Source organism: Falco peregrinus, chromosome 1, assembly GCF_023634155.1.
Source record: "Falco peregrinus isolate bFalPer1 chromosome 1, bFalPer1.pri, whole genome shotgun sequence".
Taxonomy (NCBI): domain Eukaryota; kingdom Metazoa; phylum Chordata; class Aves; order Falconiformes; family Falconidae; genus Falco; species Falco peregrinus.
This window is the reverse complement of record NC_073721.1, coordinates 118902069-118929180: the sequence shown is the minus strand read 5'-3', so window position 1 is coordinate 118929180 and position 27112 is coordinate 118902069. Positions and strand designations below refer to the sequence as shown.

The 27112-nt window shown below is 45.7% G+C and overlaps 1 protein-coding gene across 1 annotated transcript in view; it reads left to right on the top strand.

Moving 5' to 3' along the window:
• The first annotated feature begins 5496 nt into the window (after positions 1-5496).
• The window catches only part of ACAN (aggrecan), a 50568-nt gene continuing 28952 nt past the window's right edge, over positions 5497-27112 (top strand). The window contains exon 1 of the mRNA XM_055792870.1: positions 5497-5861. The gene's annotated coding sequence lies outside the window, so the exon portion shown is untranslated. The remainder of the gene's footprint in view (positions 5862-27112) is intronic.

The window sequence follows — 27112 nt, the reverse complement described above, 5'->3', positions numbered from 1 at the left end:
CTTGTTGTGCAATCGGAAAGACACCAAGAGGACAGGAGAAGCAAAAAGAAAATATTTCCTACAAAATCCACTGCCAAACAAATGTCGTTCTGTGCGCACCATCCCAGCCGCTGGCCTGGGCTTCTATTTTTATCGGGTGATGAACAAGCCACAATACTGGGGTGGGGGCGAGCCCCAGTGTTTACGTCTGTCGGCGCAGGGACAGCCACTGCGAGCAGAAGGCAGCTCATTCAGCAGGAGCTGGAGCGTCCTGGTTGCTGCAGGTTGAATAAGTACATTGTCCAGTGCAGGAGGTTCAGGAAGGGCACCGTTTCCAATCTGGGATGCAAACAGGGCTGGGAGAAGTTTTGTGTGTGTATGGAGTTTGCTTTTTAAATATGGGGTGAGTTTTCCACCTATACCAACAAGGCTGATATTCACTCTGAAATAAAGGGTCACAGGTGCTGTGTTTGGGGGGGGAGATTCCTCCATGTCCTTTTTACCCCCAGATGTTGACACATTTCTTTTCAGTCCTCTCCAATGGATAACATCTCAGTGGGTAAAGCCTCTCCTGGGAGGTTTCAGACCCCTCCTAGCTTTTAGTTAGAGGGATTTCAGCACTGTCTCTTCCCATCCCTCCAGTGGGACCCCAAAGTAAGACCATACAACCCCCACCCAGGACCCAGCAACAGGGGTTCTGCAGGGACATAGACACTTCAGCATCACACCATACTTTCCCCATCCTGGGATCTTGGCTTGGAGAAGTGCAAGCCCCAAACGTGAGATTCAAAGCTGACGTTGAGGCACCCTGACAGCAGCACTTGGGCAACAGCTGTTCAGGCTTTGCCCATGAAATACTGAGGATAATCCTTGCTGATGCAGCCTCAGCACCAGCTTTGGAGGGTTTCCTCCCGGTGCAGGAGTTTCACCACCAGAACACCCAAGCCAGTCCCCGAGTAAGCAAGAGGAAGCTGCAGTACCCATACAGTGAGGGCTGTGTGCATAGTCTGGGCTGTAAGCAGTAATGAGCCGTCCAAATGGATGTATGTACATGTGTGAGTGCACATGTCAGTGCCTAAACCCTCAGCCTTTCTCTCCCATCCACACCCGCACACTCAAGCCGAAAGCTAGAAAGGATGTGAAGTGTCGAGCACCTGAGCAGAAACACAGAAAACGGGCCATCTCAGCACTCTCCCCACCCTCTCAATTAGTCTCTCGTTTCTCTCATCAGTCAGCTCGCTTTGGTGGTGCTTGTCTCGCTCCTGCTGTGGGAGGTATGGAGGCTGTCAGCCTGCTTCCTCCACTCCCTGCTTCCCAGCCGCTGCTGCTGGGAGGTGAGCTCTGGGCTGGCAGGTAGGTTGGGAGCTGCATCCCATTTCCCACCTGCATCAAAGCACAGCAGAGGCTTCTAAGGGGCAGCCTCACCCTTGCAGAGCATGGCTGCCCATCACTGCCTCAGAAAAGAAAGGTTAGCAGTGCAGGCAAACCCACTCCTGAGTTGCCGCAGCTGGTCAGGGCCTTTGCTGGCTCTGCCTTTGAAAGAGGGAATAGGGCTGGGAACAGGGATGCTCTAGCTCTGACACTGGCTTCACCCATAGCCTTGAGCAAGTCATCTTGCCTCTGCCTGCCTCAGTTCCACACGGTGCCAGGGCTTTAGGAGCACCACATGGCAGTGAGACCTCAAGTACTGTTACCTAAAGGAACCTGTGACGGAAAAAATGTCTGTTGTAACATGTTTTGAACTCCTCAGACACTGACTGTAAAAGCATGACAGTACTTTCTGGGCACAAGCCCAAAGCTCCTGGGGTGCCCCTCGATTTCCAGTGCCTTTTCCTGAACACAGGTCACAGACTTAAATTATGCACCAGCCCACTCAGCTACCTTTGCACAGAGTAGCTGGGATCTCGTACCCCCTTCTCATGTCTCTGCTGTTCTTTTCTTGAATGCCTAATTAACTTTTAATAGGACACAAGTGTTCTAGGGACACAAAATCTTCCTTTTCATCCTGACAGTAAGACAAGGGTTTGAGCTGAGAGCTGTGAGATGGCTGCACTGGTAGCTGCAGCAAAGGAGCAACAGTGAGTGGTTTGATTTGCACAATTTTAAAAGCAGTTTGACATTTTATTCTTTATTCTACTATTTGTTCTATTTTTTTTTTCCCCTCTCTCTCTTGGCTGGAAAGCCACCCAAGCCTGCCTTTCATTGCTTCTGGAAAACAGCAAGCAACTATCACCTTAACTGATATAATCTTCTTCTGTCTGGTATTTTTCTCCTTTTCTGCCTACCTACATCCAGTGACTGCTTCCACCATACAAATTCTGGATATTCAATAGTTTTCATGGCAAAAGTGTTACCCACTCTTCTTTGGCCAAAAGGTTTGTCATCTGTTCAAATATTTGCACTCCCTGAAGGCTGAACTTCACTGGGAATAGACATAAGCCTCCTTGGAACTTTATAATGACATGTAAAAATCTTACCTCACTGTAAGCACTTTTGCAATGTGTTACCTGTATTTCAAAGAGCTCTGAATCGTTGCTCCCCTACTCTGAACAAAAAACAAAATCCATATATGTGACTTTTTTTTTTACCTGGCTTCTCCTCAGCTTAAAAAAACAAACACACACAAGAGCAGTTTATGAATCACAATTTCTCTGAACGTATTTAGCTGTTTTTCCAATCATTCCTGATGCAGACAAAAAACTGGGACAGCCAGCAGGTACTGAGCAGTTTCTACCCTTTTCCTGAAGTTGCTAAGAAACTACGTTGTGTGGAGCATCACATTTTCCTAACTAGTCATCTCTGAAATGGAATTTTCTCTGTTCCCTGGTTTAAGCTAACCAAAGGTTTAGATGGGGTTTTCTTCACCAAACCACAGTAGCAGCAGAGGGTACACAGGGCTCACAGTTATTCCACAGCAAAACAACTAAACATATACATTACCCAAAAGGTCTTTATGTTACGGGGAGAAAGGGCTGTGGTTGGGCGTGAGGTGTTTCAGAGTCTCACATACATGAGTCTGAACAAAATCAGTCAGGTCACATTTTATAGCTCCTGCCTATGTGCTTTTTATCCCCAGCTGGAAATGCTGAGTCCTGCCTAAAGCATGAGCTGTCGTGCCGCATCTGGAGTGTGTACTGCCTGTCCCCTCTCATTGCTACTGCTACACCGTGCTGCCTGGTGCAGAGACACCCCAGCTAGCAAGGTGGGGTGGCAGGTGATGCTCCACTGCAGCCTGCGTGGTTCTGTCTGTCCCAGCCCACCCAGCAGCTGGGGGTGGTGGCAGCCCTGGGATGGATGTGATGCCCTTCAAGTAGGTGGGAAGGCCCTGCCTGACCTCAGCAGATGGAGAATTAAAGTTGTTACAGACCAGCAGTACTCTTACACACTAAAAGGTATGCGAGGTGGGCAAATAAAGTCCAGCGGTTTCAGATGGGGCTGTAAATGTACTGTCCTCTCTAATGGCTGCAAAGCTTTCCCTCACTGCCCTTTGACTTTTGACATAAGGGCACCTGGAAAGTTTTACTGTTAGTATCTAGTGCTTCACTGCTGAAAAAAAAGGGATGATATGAGGGGAAGACTGACAATCCAGATCTGGTCTTGAATCTCTAAGGCAGAATAAGGTACTTATGGGAAGAAGCAAGTCTTTGATCTGGGAGCATTACCTGTTAGGACGGTGGATGCACGGCTCTCACGAGAGGACATGAACATTGCAAAAACATTATAAGCTTCAGGTGTAAAAGCGAGAGAGTCAAGGAAGCATGCTTTGAAACGAGACATGGGGTCCAAACAATTCACGGAGAAAGGAGAAACTATTATGTCATAAACCAGAAAGCAAAGGAAAGTGCTGGGAACAGAAAGAGAAGTGCAGATGTTAAAGACTGTATTAAAAAAGAGCTGGAAGGAAAGAGGCTGAGGACAGGTGTGTGGTTTGGGATGACCAAGGAGGACTTCTCTGCACTCAGTTTTGAATTTTACATTTACTCCAGGCTGGCGATGCTCTCTTCCATGTTAGGGAAAACAGCTTTTTCTTTCTTAAATCCAGAGGGCTTCCCACCTTTTAAAACCTCTTTAAGAACTAAGGGCTTTTAAAACTTTTCCTTCTTTCCCACAGGAACAGCAATGCAGAAAGTAGGCTGTTAAGACCTGATATAATTTGACCTACAAAATTATTCATCTCTTCGTCTCCTGCTCTTCTCTGTGGTAATCCGCATCACAACCTGCAAAAAGACTTCCTCTTAGGCTGGAGATACTGACTCTCCTGCAGCAGAGGCACCTTCACCAAAGAGCTGTAAGGAGTTGTTACTACCCAGCCTGCATCATACCGTTGCATTTCTGCACTCAGGATCACCACACCGTGATCTCTTGGAGATCTCTTAGCAGCCAAAATAGCAATGAACAGGGAAGCAAAGAGACCAAGTCACAGTGTGGACAGTCTCAGCCTAAGCTACGGTCTTCTTGCAAGCCTGAGCAACTTCAAACCCAAGATCTTCGTCCACCCTCAGATTTCCCCACTGAGGTACAACAGGTTTTTCAGCCAGAAGAGGTTTTCTCACCTGTGAGAGTCTCTGCAGCTTCCCACCTCCTCCCAGCCGTCATCCTAGCCTTTCACAAGCTTAGGTGTGGGCCTGCAGCAAGACACCCATTCCCTCCTCCCCAAACACAGCCTTTCCTCCCACTCAAAGGTACCAGCATCCCCCACAGTAGGAATAAAAAATAATCAAAATACATTACAGCACCAGAACTACCAAGAATTCAGTTACGGGATCATCCTCCAAATTTTGGAGAGGTTACTTCAGTGTCCATCATCACTAGGTGCTTACAGGCTCTATGTTTCTTCCTATTTCACCCCAAACAGCTTTTTTAGACACATCTACTCTCAACAACTTTCTTTCTCTGCCTTTATAGCACTTATCAGTTACTGATGCTCCAGGTGCTTTCCATTTCCTAATACTGAACATCCCTACCCAGCTCCACTGCTATCACCTGCCTCCTCCTCTGCAGCAGCTAGTGGAGCCCTGTAAGAGAGTTTCCTAAACTTTCTTGTTTGCTCCTCTCTTTGGATTTCCTAGATTTGGTTGTTTCTACTCAGACTGCAGTGATGTTGACTGCATCGCAGACGCACATACTTTGCTCAGGTTCCTTAATTAGCTTCATCTTATTTTAGTTTGCATAAACCATGTTCTCTTTTCATTACACAAACTATTTCTTCTCTCTCAACCACTTGTGGTGCTCCAGCCAGTTTGCTTCCAAACCAGAGGGCTAAATTTAATCCCCCCCTCCCCATTCAGCTTTCTCCATTTACAGTATTTTATTTTTTTTGGTAATGCTTTTTTTCCCCCCTTTCTTTTCTTTTCTGGGTTGGGTGGTTGGTTTTTTTTTTGCTTCTTTCCAAGAGGCTGGGCTTCCTTTTCTGTCCATAAGCCCTCCTATTTCCCCCTGCCCCCTGGATGCCTGCCTACCTTTACTCTAAAATCCAGAGGAGGATCCAATACACTTAGTTTGCCAGCTCTTCAAGAGGTATCTAAGGAGGCTGACAGGAGTTTGATGGTCTCTCTTGCAGCCAGTGGCAGCTAATGTGGTCTGAAACCCTCTCTTTCTTTTTTGCCATTCACACACAGTACTTACTCTTCAAGCCTGCTGCTGCTGCCACTGCCTGAAAGGACCTGAAATACCACACAGGGAATTTTGATTTCTTCTGGGGAACCAGGGAAGGAAAAAAAAAAAAGGAAAGGCAGGAAAACTCATCTGGAGATTGTGAAGAAGACATACAGTAATAGCAAGAAGTGGCAAGCTCTTTCCTTCTTGAACACCGAAAAACACCTCATTTGTCTGCCAGGTGTATGGGACTTAGCTTCTGGAAGCACTGCACTGAACTGTTAAAGGTAACATACTGCACTTTCCTCCCTCCTCTCTCTTTGGTATCTTTTCCTTAACTTTTCTACTTCTTTCCTCAGTGTTCTAAAGATGCAGGCTCTCAGTCAGTGGATTGGTTGTTTCCCTGGTGAGCAACCAGCAGAGAAATGTGAGAAAAGTTGTAAACTGAGCCCAAGCTTCTCCACAGTTTCCCTTCTGCCAGCAGCACTGCTGTGAGAGGGGAGCCTGTGCCCCGAGTGCCTCTCAGGGCGACGGTCCCCAGCGACAACCCACCCGTTATGGGGAGAGAACCTATATCCAGAGGCAACAACTATGTGTCAACTTTATCAGTTGGCTGGGGAAGGGAGGGAAAGCAAACCCCTGGCTTAAGAGATCCTATAGTCAAAACCACGAAGCGGGAGAGCAGAGACAGGGTTACCCCCATTCTCCCTCCCCAAAAGACCCTCTGACCCATCGGTGTTTCTTTGTGATGGATTTCAGCTACTGATCAAGCACTGGAGATGTGTCTGATCCTGCTTCTGAGCACTGGGGAAGGAGGCTGCTGTCGTGCTGATTTGTTGCAAGCGTCCCAAACGGCTGCAGTGTCTCTCACGATTATTGCTTTGATTGGTGTCATTGCTTTGCTACAGGGAAGGCAAAGGGCGATCTCTGAGCTAGAGGGGCATTAAGCTCTGTAGGGGCTGACAAGTTCAGAAAGAGAGTGAAGAGAGCCTGGATGCCGGAGGGTTTGACAGCACGCTCCCTTTGCGTGAAGATGGCAGGGACTGGTGGTTGGCAGCGTCTCCTGCATTATTTCCATTTAGCTGCTTCGGGCGTTACTCAGTACCTGCCCTCTTTCCGAATCCGTTCACAGATGAAGCATATTTTTAGCAATAGTTTTCAGAGAGCTGAGCTCTTCTCCAGAAATGGGCAGAGCAAAAAATAAGATTTTATTTTTCAGAATCTATCAGAAATTTCTTCTTTTCGTTCATTTGCTACTTTTTAAGGCTCTTGATTTAAAACTTGTGCTAAGTAATCCTCTGCAGAAAGCATAAATTTTAACCTTTCCCTTTTAAGTCGTTTAGCCAAAAAACTTCAGTTTGAAAAGCTTTCCTAGCTTTCTAAAATAAGTTTGCCAGATGTGGAAAGGGGATAACATCCCACAACGAAATAGTTGGGAGAGAGGAATCTCTTAGCATTCCTCACTACTTTGGGTTTTGTCTATAAGCTCCCGATAAATGACGTTGGCTGGGCAGAGGGGCCGGTGGTTTGGGGACTGAGTTTGGTGGGTTTTCTGATCTTGCAAAGGAGGGCAATTCCATGTGCTTTTGGAAGCTATTTGTTTCTTTGCTTTGGTTGTTTGACATTATATTTTCCTTCTGGCTTCAAGAGACTGTATCTGCCTGACAGGTCAAAGGGGAGATGCTGCCCCTTTCTGAGATGTTTTGAGTTGCTGTCGGAGTGAAGAAAGGGGAGGCATCGCCTCCCACCATCGCTGGATGGGGCAGAGGGTGTGGGCTGGAGATGTACCTGTGCTGGCTGAGCGCTCTCAGCAGCCTGAACGGTCTTTGGGGGAAGACTCCATCTGTTCCACTTGAGCTGCTGTTTAATGTTTCCTATAATCACCTCCGTGTACAGTAGCAGGGTTTGACAGCATCACAAGGACTGGAGGATGGATGGGTGAAGAGAGCTGATGAGATAGGAAATTGAGGGAGTGAAAGAGATGGAGGGAAAAACTTGCTAAGGAAAAGGGGTTATTAATAAAGTTCAGTGGACTTAGCACTGTCAGAGCAAACAGCAGCTCATCACAGTAAAATACTATCTAATTAGTGAGGAACATTAAGGGTTTTAGAGAAGAAGAGGATGGATGGTATCACTTCAAAGACAGAAATGAATGAATGAATGTGTAAATGAAAAGAGAGACCAGCTTGTTATTCAGTGCTCTGGTATCACCCAGGGATGTGCATAATGGTCAGAAACCCTGAGGACTCTAAAATCCACTTCATTATCGATCTCTTCTTTCCTCTTCCCTCTCTGAGGCAGATCCTCTGCAAACTCTGTAAGTTGCATGGATCCAGTGACTTTGTTGCCTTTCCATGCTGGCTTACACTGGGCAGAAACGCTGGCTGGTTGGGGGGCCAACTGATCCCATTGTAAAAATCAACGGGACCTTTCTTAGCTGCCTGAGACATCTTTTCCACCACCACCCTCCTCCGCCCCCTTGCTTCCCCCTTTCCCCCACCAGTGGTGGGACGACTGCTCTACCACAAGACAACCTTCCCCAAACTGCTGTCTTCCTCCTCCTCCTTTATGCCCCCCTCCCCGAACCCACTGCAGCCTCCACGTGTGAAACAAGCTGGGCTGTGTGTGCCGCTCTCAGGCAGCTTCCCAGCAGCAGCAACAAAAGCAGTGTTCATAGCGGGGCTGGACCACATACGGAGCCAGCGCGCGACGGCTGCTGAGCAGCCCAGAGCAGCCGGGGCTGTTTAAAGAGTGAGAGAGAGAGAGAGACGGCAAAGAGAGGGAGCTGTTATATATTTAAAAAAAAATACTTGAGCCCAGTGCAACAACGGAAACCTTACAGTTTACTTTTAAAAACTCAGTGCTTCCTTGTGAGAGGGCCGAACAGCTCAGCCTGTGTGTGCGGGGCAGGTCTGCGGGCTCTGCCTGTGTGCACAAGGGTGGGTGTGTGAGCGCTGCCTCCCCTCCCCTCCCTCTCAATGGACTCACAGTATAAATCTAAAGAAGCTTTTTGTTGGCCTGATGAATAGGCAGGGGGTTTTGTCGTGCTGCCCGCGCAGCCTTTTTTGAGACGCTTCACACGAGATTTTTTTCCTCCATGAGCTTTGCGTTGGGCTTTCCCTTTTTAAGAAAAATTTCCATTTCTCCCTTGCATGATATTCCCCCTCCTCAGTGATTGCCCTGTACATTCCAGAGAGCAGAAAGGTGGGGGGAAGGATGAGAAATACCAGAATCGTTCAGCTTGGGTACCCCAAGAGCCTCTGTGTGCTTTAGCTGTTGAAATGCCCTGAGGTGTTAAGTAGCAGCCCTGTGGACCACCATGCTCCAATTTCCTTCCCCTGCTTTACAAGCCCAGCCGCTGTGCAGTCGGCTTTAGTGATCTAATGCTCCCAATAGCTTCAGCCCATTGACAGAGGCAGCTGGAGCTGTGTCACTGCCCCGACAACCAAGTAAGGATAAGGGAGATGATGGGACTTGAGCACGCTGGCCATGCAGCCAAGTCCAGAAGCCACTAGGTCCCTGTTCCTGCTGTGTAAGCTGCATGGAAGCAACCTGGGAGCCGGCTTTGCCTGCGGGTTTCCATGGCTCTGCCTTTCCCTGATGCTGGCTGAGGATGTAACCTCACTGGGCTTGGGAGCCACGGGAAAGAACAGAGCTGAGGCCACAGAAAGGACTCTGCTGAGAGAAGGGAGCAAGAGATGAAAGCAGGGAAACAGAAGACCTCTGACAAGTGTAATCATCCGGGTTTCACCTTTGTAGTTACTCTTTATGTCAACCAAGGCATGGCAATGCACGGCTTCTCTGCAAACCCCAGTGTGAGCCAGAGACAGTGGATCAGCTGAAGTAGGGGAAACTTTGGGAGAGACCCAAAATTAACTCAGATGAAGAGTCCTACCTCACGGCTCTGTTCCCCCAGGTTGTCACTGTGTCCTGAGAATGTGGAGGCTTATGATGGAAAGGAGCAGTGATTGCTGTGAAGAACCTGGGTGACGGGTTGTCCCAGGAAAGACAGGTCTGTGCTGTTTGACCTGGCAGCAGTACTTGCTGCGACAGCTAGTGAGGTACTGCGTGAACCTTGAACACGGAGACAGTCCTGGTTTCCACCATGTTACCAGGGAACTACCTGGGAGCCAAGGACCTTCCGACACACATTGGTGCTGCACAAGGGTGGAAAGAGCTGAACCCAGCCTTCCCCCATGCCCAGCAACGGGTAGGGCAGGTCCCAGAGGAAAGGCACTCGCTTCAACAGAGGCCACATCAGGCAACGCAAGAAAAAGGGCATTTGCAAGAGCGACCATGTTGTATTGTAGGGACAAAGTGATCAGAAAAGGAAATATCTTCTGGCAGGAGAGTGCTCACGGGTTAGGCCTGACAGGAGTAAAACTGTCTATTAAGCCATGCCAAATAAACCTAGCTTACATTAGTGGGAGAATACGGAATGTAAATACTTATGCTTCAAGGCATAAGGTAACCACTAAATGTCTAGTGTTAAAAAGAAACTTCCTCCTCAGCAACTTATTCCCTATTTTTTGATGATGGGAACTTTTCTCTGAAGCTGGTGATATAGGTCTTGTCCAAGACAGGATACTGGCCTGAACACACCATTGGTTTCATCTGGTCTGGCAATTTCCATGTGCCTTTGGCTTCTCCAATGCCCTTGGTTAGCACTGGGCAGAGAACTGGGACACTTTATTAGCAGTACTGTAGAAAACCACTGAAGGACAGAAGGAATCTTCTGTGATGGCTGCAGGAGTTACAGATTTGACTTAATAGGCGAGAAATTTAAATAGGAATAATTTGGCAGGGAAAAAAAAAATCCATAGGGGAAACTAGTAAGAAATAACCAAGGAACATCTCCTGACTGAGGTTAGATCAAAGACTGGAGGAAAAAGGTGTGTAAAGAAGATGCAGAGGCCAGCAGCTGATAAACAGCTGAAAATGATGGTGCTGATCCCTTCCAGCTGGAGTTCCCATCCATCATTCACACCTCCGCAGGGAGAGCAGCCGCTCTCCTGGTGATTGAATAACCTATAATCCACAGCAAAACCCGCTGCTCCTGCTGGGATCCTGCACAGGGTCAGGGATAAACACCCCGCCACAACCTTGGAAATCCCCGGGCACCACAGGCTTTGCACAGGGCAGGGCAGATTCAGTAGTTTTGCTGGCACAAATCTATTGACTTCAGAAGGTTACTCCAGCTTAGCAGTCCTGTGGTACAGCAGCCGTAGATCTAAGTGTAATTAACATTACATCATCTCTACCACAGTTTCAAGGTTGAAATAATCACGTAGTTCACATATTGGAAATTACAGGATGGCTTTCATATAAATGATTAACTGTCACTATTACTTACCCCAGAAAAATAGTTTCTATGGTGTTTGGTGTATAAATAATACCCTGTACCTCTATAGCACTTGGCTTCAAAGTAATACTTCAGTGCTATACCATAACGAATACCCTCCCATTCTGTAATAACCGGTCTGCAAATGATGTCTTTTCCTCTGTTGTAAATTATACCATGCAGCTACTGCCACTGCTGCTGTAGCATTCAGTCTGGTTAGTAAATAATACTCTTTCCCTACCATTGTATCTGGGGTTTAAATAATACCCTGTCCTTATACAGTAGTTGGCATGTAAGTGTCACCCTAATCCTGCTTGGTACTTTGGAGTGCACAGAACATCCTGCTGCTGAGGAACAAATTGCAGCCTTCCTCTCTATAGTATTTGCCCTCTAAATATTACCCTGCTGTTTTGTCTACCACTTATTGTATAAATGATACCCTGCTGCCTTGTAGTAATTGATATGTAAGTAATACCATCAGACTGCAGGGTACTTAGTCTGCTAATACTGCTTACTACACCGACATTAGATGACACAGCAGGGGATGCTGGGCTCCCAGCTCAGCCTTTCATCACTGTTACTCGGGCCTTCTCTCAAAGACCAGGGTGGTCAGCAACCACAGAGCTGGATCTATCCTGCAACCATCACTGCATGTCAGCAGGGAAAGGGGGTCACCCCTTTGCTTAGCCAGCTAGCCCATGGGATCTTGACCCTTTCTGGTGTCCTTCAAGATCACGAGCTGCTTTGCCAAAGGAAGGGAAAAATCCTTGTCTTTTCATGATTCCTAGGTTCCCTGCAGTTTGCCTCTTAAAAAACCCACCTTGATGCTAGCTAATAGCAGAGATTACCTTCCAGTCTCAATTGCATAGTTTCCTGTCATAGGACAGCATGAAATGATTCAGCACCACCAATAATGCTGAGTCATGTTTAGCAGAGGATGGAAAGGTCTTCACTGCTCTTATTGTTGGGCTCTGAATCTGTCCAGCTTTTTCAAATGCTGCAGACAAACCCCAGCATGTGCTTGAGACTACAGCTCCGTGCAGTGCTGTACCCATTTCATCTGCACAATTACTCCCATATCAGTATGGCGATGGGCATGTGTACCTTCCTTCACACCTTTCTGAAGCATGTGAATGCTGTTTTGGGCCATTCTTTTGCTGTATCCAGGCATGCATGTGGGTTACAGGCATGAAGATCTGAGAGTCAACCAAGATCTTAATTTCAGTTCATCTTCAATGCTGTGCTTCCAGCTCTTACTAACATACTCAAAGTAACTCTTAATTACCTAGCCCAGGTACCATTGCAACTCTGACCAAGACGACACCGAGTTCAGGGCGGACTACAAAACCTTCCTGAGAAGCAAGATAAGTTCTCAGGTGAGCTGGCCTCTGCTGGACATCACACTGCCATGGCATGGTGCTTAGCTGGGTGGCAGCCAGCTCAGTCTGCCTACAGTGACATCCTTCTGGAAGAAATTAGGGCAAGTGCCCGTCAGTCTTCATCTGCCTTATTTGTTAGGGAAGTAATGCATTTTACCCTAGCGACCCTGTTTCAAAGAGCTAATAAACTTTTGTCCTTCCTTCTGCTAGCCCCACCAGATGTTCTCCTTTAGGGAAGGGAAGGTTTGTAAGCAGAGGTGGTATCTTTAAGAGCAGCAGAGAACACCGGAAAGCAGAGATGCTTTGGCTAACACAAGCCCCTTTTCCACTTCTCAATCCATACAGGCTACCTTGCTTCAGATGTTGTTTTGGCTGGTTTCATACAATTGCCACCAGCCTCCTACTTTGAATAAGCACATCCAACTGACATAAACCCACATACTTTATGAATATTATGCTCAGCCTTTTCTGACCTGGTGCTAAGGTCCTCTGCTCTCCCTGTATCCTCTGTGGCAGCTCATCTGTTCACATGTTGTTGAAATGAGAGTTTTGACAGCTTCAAGATCATGGTCTAGCATCAAAGGCAAGAAAGTTGGGTTTGCTCATGCTTAAAATGGAAACACCTTTCCCATACTGCAGTCTCAGAGTAGTGCTGAAGCTTTATTCCTGCCTCCATTATGTGCATTGGTGAAAGCGAAGACACTCAAATACTCTGGTTGGCACCTTCTCTTCAATCCTGGCACAGTTTATTTCCAATTTCTTCTATTCTCCAACTGGATTGCTCTCTGTTCTGCAACAGCAACTGCAAATACAGCTGACTTTTTCTGCAGATCTCTGTAGATTTCCGTACGTTATCCATCAGAGACGTCTCTCTCATCTGTGCTGTGGTGTAATTAAACAATAATATTTCAAAACTGATTTGATATCAGGGTCATTAGACACTCAGATAGCTGATTGGATTTATCTCCCTTATAAAATTATGTCCTTTTCCGGAAGTTGCTTTAGGGACTCAAGGCCACGTTTTGCAGAAGCAGCAGAGTGCCCAAAGACACGAAGAAGCACTTCTGCAAATTCCGTTAGGTGCCTCGCTCATCCATTTGCATCTTTAAGTTCTGAAATACCATGGACAATTTGGCAAGCTATCAGAGTTCTACTCTGATTTTCATCAGAGTTTTACAGATTTTGACATTCCTAAAAATCTCACAGTACCGTGCAAGAATGCACTGTATTTTTTGCTGTAATATCAAAACTTGTATTCAATATCTTTTAAAGCTCAGTTTAGAAGCCATCTGCTAATTTTCTTACCAACCAGTGGGCCTTAATTCTCTTGCTCTCCAAAATACTTGCTTATACTTTTCATTCTCTTGCAACATCCTTACAGTAGGAAAAAGATTGCATTGAGTCTTTCAGAGAGCAAGCACAGAGTGCACAGCCGAAGGGGAGAGGATGTCTGATGTGGCTTTTGAGCATCCTCAGTACTGCACGGGAGGCTCGAGAGGCTCCCAGACATTAGCTGGACACGCCTGGGGTCTGCATGGACCAGTCTTTGATGACCAGAATGAATATCAGCTGTAGCCACTCACCTTCCCAGTATACTTCCATTAAAAACTACTAACTTAAAGTATGACTCCTTCAACCACATTTGCAGGAATGCTCATCCTCGAATGTTAGAGAAAATTTTTGTTTTGAACACTTAGCTGTCCACTAGTTTTCCTGAACGTCGTTCCCTTTGTGTGGTTTATTTATATGATGTGGATCAAAGTGCATTAATGCTGTGCTGGCTTTTCAGTTGCAGCTATGGAGTTACCACGATCTGCAGACTGCTCTGTGACAGTACCCAAATGTTATATATGATTAGATCCAGTTCTCATACTGGGTGTAAAAGCTAAACAGGATTTTCCTTGCTATATCGTCTTATGGAATTAATTCTTCTTCTGTCTGAAAGCAGAGTGCTCTGTACAAATTTGTGGGGATTTAGGCTTCCTTTGCACAGCTCTCCCTGCTGTCTGTTCGGGACTTGCATGCAGTTACTTGTCTAAACTAGGTTTTAATACCAGAACTCGAGCTTAATGTTCCTAACCCCAGTGGTAAATGGCATCTTTTCTATTGATTCCAGTGGTAACTGGATCCGGCCACCAGATAATTTACCTGCCCATCTTATTGGAAGAATTAAAAGATAGTTTGGTTAAAATAGATCATAATTATTACTTGCCTTTGAATTGGTCTTTTATGTCAATAGCATAAAACAAATTCTACTTTTACACGGTTTCTCTTGCTAGTGTTGTGTGTATGAGTTAAAATACCAGTGTAGTGTGCTCCAGAATCCATTTTAAAGCCCACATCTCCTCTGTCAATGCCAGAGCGTATTTGCAGGTTTGAAACACTTTGCTAGGCAGTTTATTTTGCCTACAAGGGGATCTGTATTGATGCCTTTCTGTTCCCCAAAAATGTGGGTGCTGTTGGTTTTAAACTGTTCCACATACCTCTGGAAAAACATTTTCTCTTGCCCTTACAGAACACTTCACCAAATGCTGGACAACGTTTTGGCACTTTCCCTCAACCACATCTCATACATAGGAATTTTTTTGCTTCTCAGAAAACTTTGTATTCCCATCTAATTGCTGCTTTGGTTTCCTCCATACCTCGCTTTCCGTTTTTGAAGGTATGACATATGGACTTTGCTTAGCAAACTGGAGATTTGGGCTTAGCAGCAGTGGCTCTCCAAACGTTTGTGGCTTATATTAAGGTTAAATTTCTTTCCCTTTACAGGCTATACCTCACAGAATCATTTTATATTTTATGTAAGAGCCTTGCTTTTATTCAGGATTGCCGTGGTGTCTCCAGATTGGCATTTTTGCTCTCTAGGCTTAGTCACCAGCATACTTTCTAGACTGCAAGGTCTTGAAGGCAGAGACTGTTGTCTGCCTGTGCTGGGGTAATTCAGTGGCGCCCTGAGATCTGAGCTGTAACAGAAGGATTATTGATATGCATTCATTGACCCTAGCCTGAAACTAATTTTGGGGAGGCTAATTGTCTTCATCTTGCTCTCTCTTTCAATTTCACATCATCACAGTTGCTTCCTAAGTAATACCACACCTAAGCCCATTTATAAATTCATGTATATGTAAACATAAAGCTATATATATACACAACATACATTCAGGTCAAAAAGTTTGGCTGTTTTTCAAGCGCAGTGATTCTGTTCTTCAGGCGAGGTTCACCATGTGTTTGAAGAGAAGAGACCTTTTGGTGTGGGCAGAGTTTTGTGAATCCATTGAGGTCTCCTTCAGAAAAAAGCAGAGGGCTGTGACTGAGTTTTAAATTGAACAATGGGTCTCATATAATTAAAAATGTATCCTTTCACATTTGTTCCTTGTTTCAGAAGGTGTTTGTTTGAAAGGTTTTCTTAGGGAAGTTTTGGACTGACCCAAAATGGAAATCTCAGCCAGGGAACTGAAACCCTTCTGCCAACTATTCCCTCTCCTATGCTGGGGGTCCCGTTAACTTTTCTGCTGGTGGATGACCACATCACCCAGAAACTGACATCCACCTTCATGGAGGGGCTAGAAGAGGACAATTTTCTTGGACATCTTCTCCATCACCTTGCTCCTTTGCTTCCAGTTCCCTGCCAGTCTCATAAAGTAGGACTTAAAGCTTTTGAGGTCTCTGATGGATGGGTTTTCTCTGTGGCAAACCCAAACCAAGCTTGTTTAGCCGTGAACTATTTTGTCATTATCTTCTTTCTTGTCATTTTTTGTTTTCGGTGTACAATTTGGCTTGGTTCAAAAGCAGCACTATAGTAGAAAAAAAACAAGAGGAAGATTTATTTTCTGCCTAGAGTCCCCTTTTGTTTCTTCACAAGAAGAAAAGAACAGGCTGAACCAAAGGCAGGAATTACTGTTTGGATAAAGTGACTTGACAAGTGAATAGGAGCAGTGGAAAAGTGTCCATGCCCAAAGGGACTGCCCCTAGCAAGGAGAGCACTACATCCTTCAGGGTTCCCAACATGGCGAAATCCCCTCGGAACGACTGGTGCAGGACAGGGCAGCTGACTGTTCTTTGAGGTACCTCCGTCCCTCAAAAGGAATAGAGCAACATTAAAATAAACAGGGAACCTATTGACTGAGCCAGTTAAGTTGAATTAAAGACACACTGTGTGTCTTGGCTAGGAGGAAAGAGGGCACTGCATGCCAGAATGTGAATGGTTTGAGCACACAAAAAAAGGAAGGAATTGTACAGGCATGCAGAACTACCAGGTGCCATGAGATGGGTACTGGTTGGAGCAGTGACTGGGAACGAATGTAAAGGAAAAACCTGACAGAAGAGATAGCCTGGTGAGATTTTAACAGGGCCTTAAAGCCTCCACACCCTTACAGGAAAGCCCTTGACCTGTACAGCCAGCCAATAGCCGTGGACACTGCCCCTGCTCAGCACCCACCTGCTGCGTGACTTGGACCCTGGAAGGGAGGCAAGGGGGGAGAGTGTTGTCCATGGTCCACATAAACTTCCACCACTGCTAAAACTGTTAAGAGGGGGACAAAATGGGCTGGGAGAGCTGGTTTGGGAGGAAATGAGAGGAGACAGCAAACTATTCTCCTGCTGTCACACATGAGGCAGTTTCAAGGGGTGCAGTGCCCAGCCATTGATTAAACTTTCCTAGAACCAGAGAGGGGAGTGAAAAGCTGCTTCTCTTTCTTAATCCTTCCTGTACCATTCAACCTCCTAGATTAGTACAAGTTGGCATGGCTGTTTTGTGCTCAGTATAGTTGTCAGAGGTTTGTTGGCAGAGGAAATTGAGAAGCAGGAGAGTCTTCCTAAACACAGCCAAGGCAGCAAAACCCTCATTACAGTCTGAATGTGCAGTCTGTGGTCTCTGTTTATACTGTGTGCCCCCTCCATAAACTGGAAGGCAAAGCCAGCCCAGTGCCTCCAGAACTGAGGTTCATCATAGCAGTCCCAGACATCAGAAAACTTGATGAAAACCTACTCCAACATTATGGTAAAGACCCTTCTTCAGACACCAGGGTAAGTGAGATCCGTCAGCAGCAGTAGCAAAACCCACTCTTGCATTAAGGCTGGGGGTCCACATAGCTGCCAGAAAAAATATCTGAAGTCCTAGTGACTAGAGGCTTGAGAGGAAAAGCTCTTTTGCTCCTAGGAGGCTCTCTCTGCTTGCAGGCACAAGAAGTGCATGTGAACATTTGATACGCATGCGCCTTTCTAAGGAGTCACAAATAGTTTGAGCACCAGGAAACAGGAGAAAATAGTAATCCCTTGCTTCTCCACTGAAAATGCCAGTGATCTGCTCAGTAGGAAAAGATGGTTCCCCATCTTCTGGGGTTATGAAGAAAAAAAAAGTGAGAGATTGGTAGATTTCAAATCTTGTAGATTTTTTTTTATGGCATGTAGTAACACTCACTTGAACTACTGGCATTACCTCCTGAACAGCACATAGCAGGATGTCCCCCACTTTTCCCGGCAGTAGCCAGAAAGCTCCAGGCCCTTTCCCATGGCGTTTGCCCTTTTGTCTTCCAGGTCATCTCAAAGGGAGGATCGAGTCGAGATCCACCTTCCTAACAAAACTAAACTGTGCGTGTCTTGAATTTATGAGACAGGAAATCTACTTGGGAGGAAAGCTAGGGCTGAAACAGCCTCATTTCAGTAAATCTAAGCACAGTGTTTACACAATGTCTGGAATTAATGCAGAGAAAACTTTCAGGTGCCAACTTTGGAAAGAGAAAATGGGGAGCAAAAAGAGGCCGATACTGAGACTGTGATGAAGCTGGAAGCTCTTCCTCCAGGTTGGATAGAAGCTTGCTTTTACTGCTGTTCAGCACCAGCAGTAGGCTATACTTGGTAATGCAAAGGCCAGATAGGATGTGATTACTCACCTATCTCTTGTGTCCAAGCTGTGACAGTATAAGGGTGTTTAGTATTACCGTCTGTGTGTATTCCCAGCATGGACCACCTCACCAAAGACCATCGTGCAGCATGATGCACTTAGCATATCAGTAGAAGGTATGCTTAGCAAGAGGCTGCTGCAGCCTTTGTGTCTTATAAGAGATGTTTATTACATGAAGGGACAGTAGTGCAAGCTGAGGCTAGGCGCAATATTACACGTGACTGATACCAACCAGAAATGTGGTCACACTGCATGTCATTAGCGTGACCCAAGTGTGCGGTTGTTACTGAGGCCCTACAGCCAGGCACGTGGTCTTGTGGCTCCCACCTTGAATCTCCTAAGTGTGTTGTGCTTCCAAGCTAGCATGAGCTTTGTCTACCTGGAACACAGCAAGAAAGATCGTTACCATGGTGTAGCTGACAGGGACCAGCTTCATGATGTCTCTTCCAGTCCTGCCCAGTGCCTTGTTAGGTGAACTTCCACATCACCTTTCTTAGCAGCACATATGTCACATACAAGGCAATTTTGGGTAGCAGAGTATTAACAGATACCAGATGTAGGCATTAACTAGCAAAGTCAGTGAAGACTTAGGACTCTGTGCCTATGGATTCTGTATTAAAACATGGTTTCAAAGGCGTTATGGATTTCTGGAAAACCAGGTTTCTGAAGGGCTGAACTGGGTCAGAGCAGAAGGGAAGCTAGGCAGAAGATATCCATGAATCTTCTGCCAGCATAAAAGCACTGCAGAGATTTGCTTCTCTGCAGTCACATTCACATCTTGTTCTGTAGCCAGAGGGGGACATTTTCTCAATTTTAAGGCTGCTTTTTCAAGGCTCTCTTTGCACAAATGAGGGTTCAGCCTACTCAAGTGAAAAGTCAAATTCTGCACAAGTGAAAATCCCCAGGGCAGCCTGTGCATCATTCTCACACTCCAGCAGAGTAATGGGCCATCCCCTACCTGGGGCAAGCAGCTGCTGCCAGTCAGCTGAGCGTCACCCATCCCACACTAGCTCTCTCGGCATCTGCAGAGGACCTACCTGCCTGTTTAGCTGATGTGTGCTTGGAGCAGGTAGTCATATGGTGATCTAGAGAAGCCTTGCCAAGCTAATGCAAGAAGGGTTTTCCAGGTCCCTCAGTCTTTTCTTTCTCCTGCTCTGTACTGGGCTTAGGTAGCTCAGATCCCAGGTGCACAGAAACAACAGCTTTTGTATTTCTCAGTGGGTTTTATAGTGAGCCAGGGCATTTAAATGGAAAGAGTTGTCACTGGAAGGGCTTGTTCTTGACTTCCTTGGATCATGGCCCAGGCTGCCATCTTCACACTTGTCATCCAGGGAGGATGTGGTTTCTCTTCTTTTGTGTTTTGGTGGGGTTTCTTCCTTCATCTAGGGAACCTTCGCTCAAGGCTGACAGCAGCTCCAGAAAACAAGTGCAGATTGTTACTTTCTTTCTCTGGGATATAATTGTTTACCTGCTGCTTGCTACCAAAGAAGGGTGATGGGTGATTGTCATTCCCAGAGACAGCATATCTTGGAGGAAAGAGATTTCCAAGTTTCATTGCTTCTCTGTAAATTAAATTCTTCCTTCCTGTCCCAAGCAAAAGGATAAATCCCAATTACACCCAACTGTTTTGCATGAAAAATAGGCTATAAGGAGGCTTTATAAAGTGCATAATCACCCTCCCATCTCTAAAAATTAGATGTCTAATAGTGCTCCAGGCTCCCTTACTAGCTGACAGAGAAATGGCTGAGCCACTCTCAACCAAGACACCTATTTCACAAGGAGATGAATTGCTCTTTAGAAGTTTCTTTTTCTCCCCTTGGAGCAGAGAGGATTTTGAGTGCGAGCTTCAGCTAGTCTCAAAGGCTCATTGTTCCCTTGAATTTAGAAGCTCTAGGGGCCGTTTGAATGTGGCTCTTGCTTTCCATATTGAGCAGACACTCAGAGCCATGGCAGCTCAGGACTTGGTGCTGATCCCTCACCTTGCATGAAAGGCTGCAGCTGCCATCTGCTTGCCTTAATGGACATATTACAACTTCTTTGTCCTTGAAAGCTAGGAAAATTGCTGGGGTATGTGTTGCCCATGACAGACGTTCTGGTTTTCCTGCAAGGGAGCTAGTTTTGGGGTGGCCAATGGTATGTGTTTCTGCTGTCCTGGAACCTGTGTTTAGCTTGCTTCTGATGAAGGGCGGGGGGGGGGGGGGGGGGGGGGGGGGGGCGGAGGAGCACAGAGAGAAGAAAAAAAAAGGGAGAAATGCTGCTGAAGTTCATGGAGGTGTAATGTAAACCCAGTGTAAGTCAGGGGAGAATGAAAGCCATTCTGTGGTAGATACCAGAAAAGGGATAAGAGCTGATAAAGCTTTTTGTGTTCAGTACAACATTTGTTCCAGACCGTACAACTGAGCTTGGATCACTAACTGAACCTGGCATAGACTGTTTAGGTTTTGCTAAGATTTCCTGTGGCATCTTGCTTGTTGAAAGCATGTCCATACATCCTCAGGTATCTGGGCTTTTCCTGTCATGTATGTGCAATATAATTAGATAAACAGTCAAATTATAACAGACTGCAACTCTTTTACTGAAAGAAAAGTCATAAAGACACTGAAAATGGTACAGCATAGAAACAAAATTACAAGTCCAGTCAACTTTGGTTCTTTGTGGAGGAGGACAAAGAGGAGCTCTGGACCATAGGTTAGGGCTGAAGGGCACACTCATGCCATCACCAGGGTGTATTAGCAGAGCTCTGCCTGACCATGTTCATGCCTGCAGTAGCAAGGGGTGCTTGAGGACGGGAGCCAGCTGAGGCTTGAGGTGAAACCTGACATTATTCCTAGTCCTCAATAAATGTTCTCTGTTTTGTGCCTTGTGCACTACGAATGCCTCCGTGCTGTCAGTTTGTCATCTCCTGTAGTAATCCAGGCAGCCAATGCTGCAAGACTGTCAGCGTGTAGAGGACTACATGCCTCGATGACAAAATATCTGAGCAGTTACTGCCATGCGTCTTTCTGATAGGGGAAGAAAGGACTTTATTGTTCCAGAGATGGTTTCAGAAGCAGAGCAGGCAGGAGCAGCATCCAAGCTGCTCTGTACATAAAGACTGTACTCTCAGAATGGTTTGGAAACCAGACAGAATGGAATATTTCTTCTATTTTCTTTACAGCTGAAAAAACATGAAAAATCACAGGAGTGCATTTATTGCCATATTTCAGTTCCAAAGTTTGCCTTATTTAAAAAAAGAAGAAGAAGAAATAAAACTGGTTTTGCCCACCCCCTTCACTTTTCCCCCCTCCTCTTCCTTCCCTCCCATTTCCTGGATCAGGCTGAGGTTTTTAACAGAAAAGCTCTCAGTCCTGCACAGAGGCTAGGAACATGCAGAGGGACAATAAAGTGTTTGTTCATAGAGATCACAGAGGAACGGTCTGTAGTTTTACACAGGAGAGGAGAAACCACCGTTTGACTCCAACACCTACAAGGGCATGGGACAGGCTGTTTAAACACACGTGAGAACCTTCCTAATGTCCCTGCTGGATGATGGTGTCTCCTCAGACCTCTTCAAACTTTTGGTGCCCATGTTGGTACTGAAAATAATAGTGCTGAAATAAGGCTGGATGGAGGCGACCATGTGTCCTAGAGAAACTAAGGTCTGTTCCCTGATGGGGAATAAACTGGAGGTGGAAAACTAGTTGAAGAGAGAGACTCCAAGACTAAATGAGTAGTGCTGGTTTTGACTCTTGTTCAGGAGCCTCTTTATATCCACAGTTTTAAAGGAAATATTGTCTTTGGAAATACCTTTATGGCCAGGCATATCTTCTAGGTAATGAGTGGCATTTTATTAGCTGCCAGAAAAAATATGTAAGTGAATTAAAGGTCTTCCAAAACTGAGAAACAAGGATGCTTAAAATGACCCATCCACCCCCATCCAAAAAAAAAAAAATTAAAAAAAAAGACAACAGCAGGATTAAGGGTGATGAAAATAAATTTAATTGCAGCAAGGGTGATTAACATGGTCTGGAACAAGTAAAGGCCACAGGAGAAACTGCAGATGGGACTCAATTAAAATAGACTAGAACAGAAAATGCTTTCCAGCAAGCAAACATGTTAGACTGGGCTGCAAATGGGCCATCTGGCTATTTTCCACTGTACAGTCTTACTGTGTAGGCACTTTGTTGGACTTTCACTGTGGTGACTTTTCCTTTTCTTGCTCCCTCCAGATTCTTCAGTCGTTTGAAAGCCTGGGGACAGGGTTGGAAGAGCAAGGGATTAAACCTGTCTGTATATATGTACACACTTCCCTCCACACACACTTAGTTTCTCAAATAAACATATTTATATGCAGCCAATTTAGGACAGTCTGCACACAACCTGATACAGAAGCACAGCCTTAGGTATGAAATAAAGCGGCAATAAACTGCAGTGAAAAGGACAGTTGTTCTCTGGGGTGGAGAGCTCCTGAGCCTACCAGCATTTCCCAACTCTGCCTTTTTTGGAAAGGCAAGAGCTTTCCCTGAATTCTTCCTGGCCCAGACTGAATTGGAGAGGGTGTCTCGGTCACTGGTTAGAGAAGGTAGGATGGCTGAGATTTTTGTGGCAGTTTGGTTGGATTCTTGTTCCTCCAGCCTGCTCGGTACCCTGCACAGCGACAGTTATTCTGATGCAGAGGCATAGCCGTGTCCTTGTGTAACTTGTCCTACCTTCTCCTCTCTTCTGGCCACAAAAGCCGCCTACCCCAGCTGTTCTCCCAGCAAGCACAAATGGAGTTTTGCAAGAAAGCAGTCTGCAGGGCTGGAAGGTTTAGGACCTTGCAGAAAGCACAGCGTGATGACTGCTGCTTGTGTGTAGGTCTCTGTGCTGCAAGAACTAGTCCGTCCCTCCCAGTGCTCTCCACTAGAACTTGGACAGTCCTCTCTGAGTGGTCATCCTACAAACAGATCCACCAAAGTGTCTGCAGAGCTTCTTCCCTTCAAGATGACTTTTTCTGCTAGAAGATAAGGACCCTGCAACTGAATTGGTGTTTGTCAGCAGTGATCTGGTAGCTACGATGTGTTCAGTAGCTCGTCTTTTTCTAGTAGCCAGGCTGCCTCAATGATTTTTCAAAAAGGTAGTCAAATGAAGTTATCTCCAGAGGCCTGTGTTATGATATATATGGTAGGGGCATTGCCTGTATCCCCAACATGTTGCTCAGGTCCACCTCTCTCCTTAGCCATCTAGCTACATTGGGGGCCAATCAATAAGATGCTGACCAGGGGACATTCCTGCCACTGCTTAGTCTGCTCCAGGCTTTACTCTGCTTTTACTCAGTTGTGTAGCTCAGGCACTTCCTTATCGATGAAAACTTTTCCTCTATGCCAGATCCCATCTCAGCAAACACACACTGCTTTCTCACACGTGCTGAACTGTACCTTCATGCTCCATGGGCACAGCTCATTCAATCTGAGCCCAGGCCTCTGCAGAGACAACATCCACACTTGAGCTAATCACCCTTCTCTGCTCTGACAGTCAGTGGAGAGGAAGCATCAGTTTTGAGGAGTGTGCTATATAATCTGGTTTAGATGTTGCTTTAGAATGAGAGGAGCAACCTCCCCAGATCCCTTGGCTAGACAGACCAGGTTTCCATCACCTATGTCTACATCTCCTCAGACAGACCTCCGTCTTTATTTACTTCCAGAATGGCTCCTTCAAGCAGCTGTTTGCTGATTACCATGTGCTTGGACATCCCACTAGAAACAGCACAGAGCAGACATATTGCAGCATGGAATCACTGCTGTAACAACAGGACATTAATCAAAGGCATTCCCAGCACAGTGAATCCCAACCAGACCTGTGCTCAGACTCAGGGCTGGATCTCTTTGGCACGCTGAAGGGGAATGAAATATGGAGATCAACATTGCAAACAGCACCCTGAGGAGTAGATTGGGTTTCTTACTGGCAGGGAAGCAACTCTTTCACAGAATACACCCAAAACATTGTTACTGTGATTTGTTTAACTACTACTCACAAGGAAAACCCATTGCCTCTGGGTTTCTGTAAGGTGAGGGTGGGGTTTTTCTCCATAACTAAACCAAACTGCAAAGAAACTGCTGGTCCCAGCTATTATCATATGAGGCTCTTTTCCTTTGTGAAAGATCAACATAAAGCTTGAATAAGACTAGGAGTACATGAGCTTGTCTTAGCTTTTAGGACAAAGTGCATTTCCTCTTTTTAGGGCATTTTGTTCTGTGATGTCTAACTGATGGACAGATGAACCTGCTCTCTTCCTACCCATTGCCAATGTAACACAGAAATAACAACTGTATGTGACTCAGAACAATACCGGTTTGCTGTAGGCACAGACCCTAAAAGTCTTTTCAGCCAGCCAGCTCCCGTTATATTTAAGCACCTCTGTTTCCATGCTCTAGGATGTTTCTGTTCCTTAGTAGGTAATCCGGGTCTAAAGCTGCCTGCCTCTCCTGGCTGAGCTTATCTCCTGACACTCAGGGCTGTTCAGCTTACTTGGATCCTGGCAAAATGCAGAGGCAGCTGAAATTTACCTGTTCTAAGGAGCCTGGAGAAGTAAGAGATTTTATTTAGTGCTCAAGTGAGTATCTTGGCTAAAAACTTAGTTACTAATAGCTAGAAAAGTGTTCTCTACCTGAATTCCCTCCAAGTGCCTTCTGCCCAGGAGGGTCCACCCCTGCTCCCAGGACTCACCTGATCTTTGCTTTCCTATTTCTCCTTTTATTCAGAGGGTGAGAATGGAGGGTATCCACCGGAATGGCAGCTTTGAGATGGTGCAAGTAGAAATAATCTGAGCTCACCCCACAACCTCATTTCACAGAGACAGTTCTCACTTGATGTCAGGCTGGTCCCTAGTGAAAGCAGTGACCTACTTTAGAAGGGCTCTGGATGCACAGACTCAGAGTTATTTGTTCTTGTAGGAAGCTTTCCTCTAACTAAACAAGAATATGCTTCAAAGAGTGGACTTCGGTTTCCCCCCAAAGCTTAAAGTTACACCAAAACACAGAAGCTGTGTCTGCTTCAAGTTTTCTGCAGTGCCTCATGTGTTACAGACTGGTCTGTAATCTGGAGATGTTCCCCAAAAGGTTAAGCCCTTTTCCTTCTCCCCTGAATCCCTCTCTCCCTACCTGACACGGCCATGGGATGCCTCGCCTGTGCGGGCTTCAGGCATGGCTGGCTGAGACTGAGCAGGGAAGGGGGTTAATTTTACAGGATGCCTTTTTGCCTTAGATCCTACAAGACACGTAAAAAATGTGTGCGATATCCATAAACATGATTCTTTGTACTGCCTAGAGCCAGGCAAGATGAATAATACAAGACCAGAGATCGAAACATTGATACATTCGTATTCATGAATTTTAATGTCAGAAGGGACCATCCTGTTTGTTTTAGTGTCAGATAATGGCAGTAGCTCTCCTGAGTGACTGCTTTCTAGGACACAACATCCCACTGTCAGGCATGCTCTGCATCCCTTCTATAATTTTATATTTGATTCTATTGAAATACAGACTATTTGGAAACACATTGGATCTAATACTGACCCCTGCAGATGCCCATTAGAAATATCTCCTTCAACGTCAGTGTCCGTCAATGGCTCCTTTTAGAGACCTGCCAGCTAAGCTTCTGCTAAGCCATTTCAATGTATGTACTACTGGCATTACAGATCTTCGTATCATGGAACCCTGTGAAAGTCAGACCTTATCAAATTCTAATTACATTATGTTACAACCATGCAGGCACCTTTAACAGACAAACTTAGAATCGTGCCAGCTAATAAAATCAAGTTTGGAAGCACCTGTTTCATATACAAGTGCCTCAACTAAGATTATTACACCTATTCTTCAGTGATTAATGAACTGAAGTCTGTATCAGATTTTCCATTATTTTGCCTGGAATTTATGTCAATCAAACTAGCATGTATCTATGAGGCTTATCGCTGTATATCTTGGCTGACTATTGGCACAGCACTTCGGTATTTGGGACCTGCCCCAGTGCTCCAGCACAGATTATAAATGAACATCAGTGGGCCAGCAATTTACTCAGCCAGCTTTTTAAGGACTCTTGTGTATGGCTGTTTAGCCAAGCTGATTTCAGACTGTTTATCCATAGCAGATGGTGTTTCCAATTCTCCTTGCTTACTGATGAGCAGAAGGCACTTCATTGCCCCCCACCACCCATCCTATGGGCACATCCCCGTGCCATCATCCAGGTACTGACTGCCAAACACTTTGACATCTTCTGCAGCATGGCAGATGACTTGGTACTGGCCATCAGCAGAGGCAAATGGCGAAGTCAACTGTCATGCTGCAGAGAGGTTCATAATACATTGCTTGTGCAGATATCATTCCTAACCAGAGAGACACTCAAACATATGTGCAACTCCACGGTTTCTCCCTGAGCTTGGCACTTACCTGAAATTTTTTTCCCACACCCAGAAGAAATTGAGACATGTCCATTTGATCTTGTTCAGCCATACAGCTGCAAACACGAGCCTTCGTGCTTCTCTGCTGATGTGTTCCAGCCCTACTCTGTCCTATTTTCCACCAGTATGGTTGTCTCTGTTAACTAAAGATTTCACAAAGATAAGTTTTTCTGATGTGTCAGGTTGAAATTAATGGAGGTCCACTTTTTCATAAGTGAAAGGCTAATGCTGGACTGTAGAGGATAAGGTTTATTTTTGGCCTTTTCTTGTGCCAGTGAGGGTATTTAATGAACTTTCCTGCAAGGTCAATAGGTATATGCTCAGAATGTTCCGTTAACATTAACATAACTCCATTAACAGGAGTTAAACAGACAATATTTGGGCAGGTGACCTCAAAGGAAACACCAGTGATTCAGTAGGTGTGGTCCTTCCTTCTGAGTCAGTCCTGAAATGTGGTGCCAAATGATGCTGTGTTGCCAGAGAACATGGGTTTTATTTGAAAT